We start from the raw sequence: 6,000 nt of genomic DNA, 5'->3' as shown, positions 1-6,000 counted from the left end.
GAAAGAATCCCAAGCAGTCTCCGCGCCGACATGAGATCGAGACCTGAGCCGAGATCGAGAACCCGACGCTTAACCGACTGAGTCACCCAGGCGCCCCAAGTTGTTGTTGTTTCCTAATTGAACGTATACTTTGCAAACGTCTGAGGAAACACAGCTAAGCGTAGGTGTGGAGCCATTGTAACCTAGCATTTCTGCAGGGGGTTTTACACTTTTACAAAGAACCTCCAAGTCCATTGTCTCAGGGGACTCCAGAGTGGAACCTTAGGGATGAGAAAACTGACAAACAGTGTTGCCCAAGGTTGCAAAGCTAGCAACAGGTGAAGCCAGCACATTATTTTAAGAGGACGGTTATATTTATCAAAATTGAACAGAGAACATTTCTGGAATTATAATCTAATAGGAAACATGGTTTGATTTTTAAATATCAAACGCAGAGAATCTCTGATGAATACAACTTTTGCAGGAAGTGAGTTTCCCCTGCCTTTTTTTTTTTTTTTCCTGATAATGACTAAAATACCACCACCGGAGGCACCGTTTTTTTTTTTTTTTCTGAACATATTGCAAACCCCACCACTTACATTAATGGCTATTAATCTTTCTAGCTCATCAGCAACAACCCCACCGTTGATGTAATACTAACATGTTTTTGAGGGCTTACTGTGTGTGAGGCACTCTGGTGAAACATTTCCTGTGTCATCTCATTTATTTCCTTCCAAGACCCTCTAAGGGAGGCATTGCTCTGATTCTGATCTCATTTTCCAAAATGGGAAAACTGAGGCTTCATGAGAGGGTAAGAACTTTAACAAGTTCGCCCAGCTGAGAGGTGGGGCAGCCAGGGATCAAGGCCAGCTTTGTCCTGCTGGAGCGTCTTAGCCATTCAGGAATAAACTCAAGACATTTCTCTGGTTTCATATCCTGGGAAGCTCCTGGACACTCTGGCAGGAGCCAGGGAGTATCCTGTTGTTCCTTGTCACTTGAGTGACAAACCCCTGAGCAGCTCAGCCAGCAACCGATCCTCAGGGGAGAGCTGACATTTCGCTCAGCCTATTCTGTCTGGTTTTTGTCCCCTTCTCTTTGCCAATAGGAATTAATTAGTGCCGGTAAGAGGTCATCGGATTGTGAAAGGGATGCCAATAAAGCAGCTATAGGAAAATACCCTTGGTAGGTAGCAATAGTCTGCGTTTGCTGCACAGGGTGTATAAGCCTTCAAACACGGTGCAGCCTGTATGCAGGTGAGTCACATGTCTATCCCAAGCGAGTTCATGCGTCCGGGGAAGAAAACGAAGCAGAGATGGGATTCGCAAAGTCTCCCCGAGGCCGTAGATCGAGGCCGACCACAAAGTCGTCGCTGTCAGCCTTACAGCTGTAACAAGGGGGGGGGGCCTGCACGGAGCAGGGGCTCGTCTCTGGGGGGAGTCTAGAACGGAAACCTCTCCCAAACTCTGCCAAGCAAGGCAGTGGGAAAAGCGGTTGAATACACAGCACACTCTGGATTCTGGAATCGGAATTATCGGCCAAAGCTTAAATAATCAAATAACTCTACGCTTCAAATTCCTCAGGGGCGAGAGGGGCATGATACAGGTGCCTTCTGTGCAGGGTTATCGTGAGGATAGTGAGAGAGCGCTGGTGAGATGCTGAGCAAAGCGGCCCGCACCTTCCCAGGTAACGGCAAATATACGCGCAACGCTCCAGCGAAAAACAAACTCCTTTGGCATAAGCTGTTGGTTTCAAAGAAGAGAGAGGCATCCTGTAGTTATGGGGAAAACATATTAACTGAGCACCTATGCTGTGGTGCTCACAGCACCAGGTTTGGATTAGAGGTTTGGATTAGATTGAATCGTGTATTATCGTTCCCAGTTCGTAAGTGAAAATGTGAAAATTCAACTAATTGGCGAAGGTCAGGTGGGAAAACCATCATTTTAACTCAGGTCCGTCTGACTTTCAAGCTTCCGCCTTATGGTATCATGTCTCAGGCACACATGTTTCAGGCACGAGATACAGAGTTAAGATGTTTCCGCGAGTTCATGCCTTAGCACGACTGAATTCTGCCGCCACCCTGCTTACAGGACTCCAAGTCCACAAAAGTGGGGCATTCAAATGTCTACAGGTGCCAGACAGGGGTCTCTCACTGCATGTGAGAAAGTTAGTGGGGTTCACTGGATATTGACTCACAGAGAATGCTGAGCCCCGGTGACGGGATACAATAGGGAGTAGTGGGGACTGGGGTGAGCTGGCAAGCTGCATCACCGCTCCACCGTGGCCCATTTCGGTCATACGTGCAAGTGGTTTTTGCAAAAATCTTGCGATTTTTTTGAGAGAAGATAAACATTTAGACTTGCGTCTGGAACTACATTAAATTTTTTTCATTACGCTTTTTCGTGTGAAAGAATTGTAGATTCGCACGCAGGTGTAAGGAATAATATAGAGAGCTCCCTGGTGGTCCTTTACCCAGTTTCCCCCAAAGGTAACATCTTGCAATATTATAACGAGGGTTGGCATTGATATAGGCGAGGTACAGGATATTTCCATCCTCGTAAGAATCCCTCATGTACAAGAGAAGAAAACTACGAACACCGAGTACTCATCACAAATATAAACGCTAAAATCTGTTCTATGGAATCTCTTTCAGGAAACAGAAGAGGAGGGAACATTTCCCAATGTATTTTATGAAGCTAGTGTTACTCGGATATTAAAACTAGACAAAACGGTACGAAAAAAGATTTCTCTTACTTGAAAAAAATTAGTAATTACATTTCCTTAAGAGTTTATAGAGTTGTTAGACCCCCCGATATTCTATAGATATAAACTCTGCTGATAACACTATTCAGCCGCAAACAAGTCTACCTTCCATCAGAAGGAAAGGACAACTTCAAGGCTGTGAGCTTGAAGTTCTGTGGGCTGTGAGCTCACAGAATGGATCCTTGAGACCCAGAGGTCTTAGAACCTAAAATCTGCCCAGCTGGATTGCAAAATGGGTCGGGAGTAGTAACTCCCGTCTTCCTTCCTTTTTTCGTTTTGAGTGGGAATGTCGATAATTTGGTAACTGATGCCTGTCCTATCACTGCATTTTGGGAGAAGCTGACTTGGTTTCTAGGTCCGTCGATGGAGAGGAATTTTGCTCCAGGCTGGATGTAATTAAGAGTCTTCCCATAACTGTGCAAATGACTGAGATGATGACATTTGGAAATTTGAGTCGATGAGCATTTGGACTTTGCGTTTATGCCGTAATGGATTGAGACTTTTGAGGACCTCAGGGTGGGGTGAATACACTTTGCCTGTGGGCCGGGCATGAATCTTTGGGAGCCAGAGGGCAGACGGGAGCAGGCAGACCAGTGGCTCTTCCGAGAAGTTCACGCCCTCATCCCCAGATCGTGTGAATGGGTGACCTTTGCCATGGCAGAAGAGACTTTACAGACGTGACTGACCATCTTGAGACGGGGAGATTATCCTGGATTCCCTCGGTGCACCCAAGAAAACCACAAGGGTCCTTGCAAGTGAAAGAGAGGGACAAGAGAGTTACTGTCGGTGTGATGCCATGTGAGAAGGACTGGCACAGACTGCTGGCTTTGAAGACGGGGGGAGGGGTCATGAGCCAAGGAACGAGGGCACAGCCTCAGGAAGGTGGACATAGACTCCTCACTGGTGTCCCCATGAAGTCACACAGTCTTGACGCACCTTGAGTTTAGCCCGATGAGACCCACTTTGGACTTCCGACCTCCAGAACTGTAAGATATTAAATTTGTTTTTTTTTTTTTAATTTTTAATGTTTATTTATTTTTGAGAGAGACAGAGAAAGAATGCGAGTGGGTTAGGGGCAGAGAGAGAGAGAGGGAGACACAGAATCCGAAGCAGGCTCCAGGCTCCGAGCTGTCAGCACAGAGCCCGACGCGGGGCTCGAACTCACGAGCTGTGAGATCATGACCTGAGCCGAAGTCGGACGCTCAACCGACTGAGCCACCCAGGTGCCCCAAATTTGTTTTGTTTTAAGATAACGAAGTTTGCGATAATTTGTCACGGCAGCAGTAAGAAACTAAGGCAAGCCCATACGCTGAGTTTTAATTTTGATTGCTGTATTTTTCAGTTCTATAACGTCCATTTCGTTCTTTTTCGTAACTTCTGTTTCTTTGCTGAGGCTTTCTATCTTTTTTAAACTGTGGGTTTTTTGTTTTTTTAGTTAAAAATGTTTTTTATTTGAGAAAGAGAAAGAGAATCTCAAGCAGGTTCCACACTCAGCACGGAGCCCAACGTGGGGCTTGATCCCACGATGCTGGGGTCATGACCTGAGCCCAAGTCAAGAGTCAGATGCTCAACCGACTGAGCCACCGAGGCACCGTGAGGGTTTCAAATTTTTTTTTTTTTAATAAGTTTCAAGCACGTTCACAATTGCTTGTGGAGGAATTTTTATCTTGGGCAGTTTTGAAATCTTTGTCAAGTAAGTCTTACATTTCTGTCATCTCTGTGTTGGCATCTATGGAAGGTCTTTTTTTCATTCCCTTTGAGATCTTCCTGGCTTGGGGGGTGATGGGTGACTTTTGATTGGAACGGGGACATTTTTGCATTGTGTTCGGAGGCTCTGGATGTTGTTTAAATCTACTCTTTTCTCTGACCTCTGCTGACACCCTCTTGGCTGGAGGTTCGGGCTGCCATCTGGCCACTTTCAGGCAAAGGTGGAAGGCCAGGTTCGGCCAGGCTCACCACTTGGCCTCCATTGACACTCAGGTGGGGGGGGGGGCGCTCCTTTGAGGAACGGTAGATACGCCTCATTACTGCCTGATAGGCCCCCATGAAGGGGGAGGTGAGGGCTGTCTACCAGTCATAGCAGATGAAATCCTGGCTCTCTTCTTGGCCATCTCTGACACCCACCCCAATTGGGCGGTTGGGGTTAGAGCCTCACAAGAGTGGAAATCAAGGCTTCTCACTAGTGGGTGGGGGTGGGGCCACAGATCTTTTTCTGTGGTGTCTGGCTGGAGTAGAGCAGTTATCGTGTAAACACTTTGCATCTTGTTGGGCTGTCCTTCTGTCCTTCTGTCATTCAGGCTTCACAAAGCAGGCTTTTCTTGGAGCTTTTGTTATTTGTGCCTGTTATTGGCACGAGCATTTCTGGATTGCAGGTTTCTTTTTTTTTCAAAAAAAATTTTTAATGTTTTTATTTATTTTTGAAGGAGAGAGAGAGAGAGAGAGACAGAGCATGAGTGGGAGAGGAGCAGAGAGAGAGGAAGACACAGAATCCGAAGCAGGCTCCAGGCTCCGAGCTGTCAGCACAGAGCCCGACGCGGGGCTTGAACTCATGAACCGTGAGATCATGACCTGAGCTGAGCTGAAGTCGGAAGCTGATCCGACTGAGCTGAAGTCGGATGCTTAACTGACTGAGCCACCCAGGCGCCCCAGGATTGCTTTAGTTCTAAGCCTGGGATATGTGAGCCAAAAAGAAAATTCTTGGAACTCACTATCGTGTTGTTTCTCAGGTCCTGAGACTCCTATCCAACGTGGCTTCTCTTTTTTATTTTCTAGAGTCTTCTGTTTGTTTTATGTACAGTGTTCAAGGTTTTAGTTGTACTTAGTGGGAGGCACGGAACAAGGTAAGTCTGCTCCAGCTTTCTGGAAGTGAAAATCTGTCCTCATTGTTTTAATGTTGGTAACCAGTTAAAAGTAACAGTAACAAATTTCGGGAAGGGATGTCAAAGAAAAACCATCTCTTTGGTCCAGGGCTCTCTGGTTGTGATTTCTAAATCTTTGTTAACAGAAGGAAACTGAAGGAATAGAAATGTTTACTTGTGTATGGATGCCTGTGGTGGCGAGGTGTGATCGGCAAAGGGAGGGATGATAGAAAGATAATTTTGAAGCCTGGAGACCCTGGGGGGAGGGAAGGCCTAGAGGTCAGGAAACTCTAAAACACAGACCCCCAGCAGGTGTCTGGAGGGAGAGCTCTCGGCTCCTAAGACCTCTCAGTACTTGAAAGTCCCTGTGTTCAAGTTTGCCGGAGCTACTGCCTTGGAATTT

General features: G+C 46.5%; 1 long non-coding RNA gene across 1 annotated transcript in view; it reads left to right on the top strand.

Annotated features, from left to right (window-relative positions):
* Window positions 1-705: 705 nt before the first annotated feature.
* Window positions 706-6,000, top strand: part of LOC109495551 — a 28,832-nt gene continuing 23,537 nt past the window's right edge. The window contains exon 1 of the long non-coding RNA XR_002739144.2: window positions 706-2,707. This is a non-coding gene — a long non-coding RNA (uncharacterized LOC109495551). The remainder of the gene's footprint in view (window positions 2,708-6,000) is intronic.

Source organism: Felis catus, chromosome F1, assembly GCF_018350175.1.
Source record: "Felis catus isolate Fca126 chromosome F1, F.catus_Fca126_mat1.0, whole genome shotgun sequence".
In the NCBI taxonomy this organism is placed as follows: domain Eukaryota; kingdom Metazoa; phylum Chordata; class Mammalia; order Carnivora; family Felidae; genus Felis; species Felis catus.
Note: the sequence above shows the minus strand (reverse complement) of the source record. Positions and strands in the feature narration are given on the sequence as shown.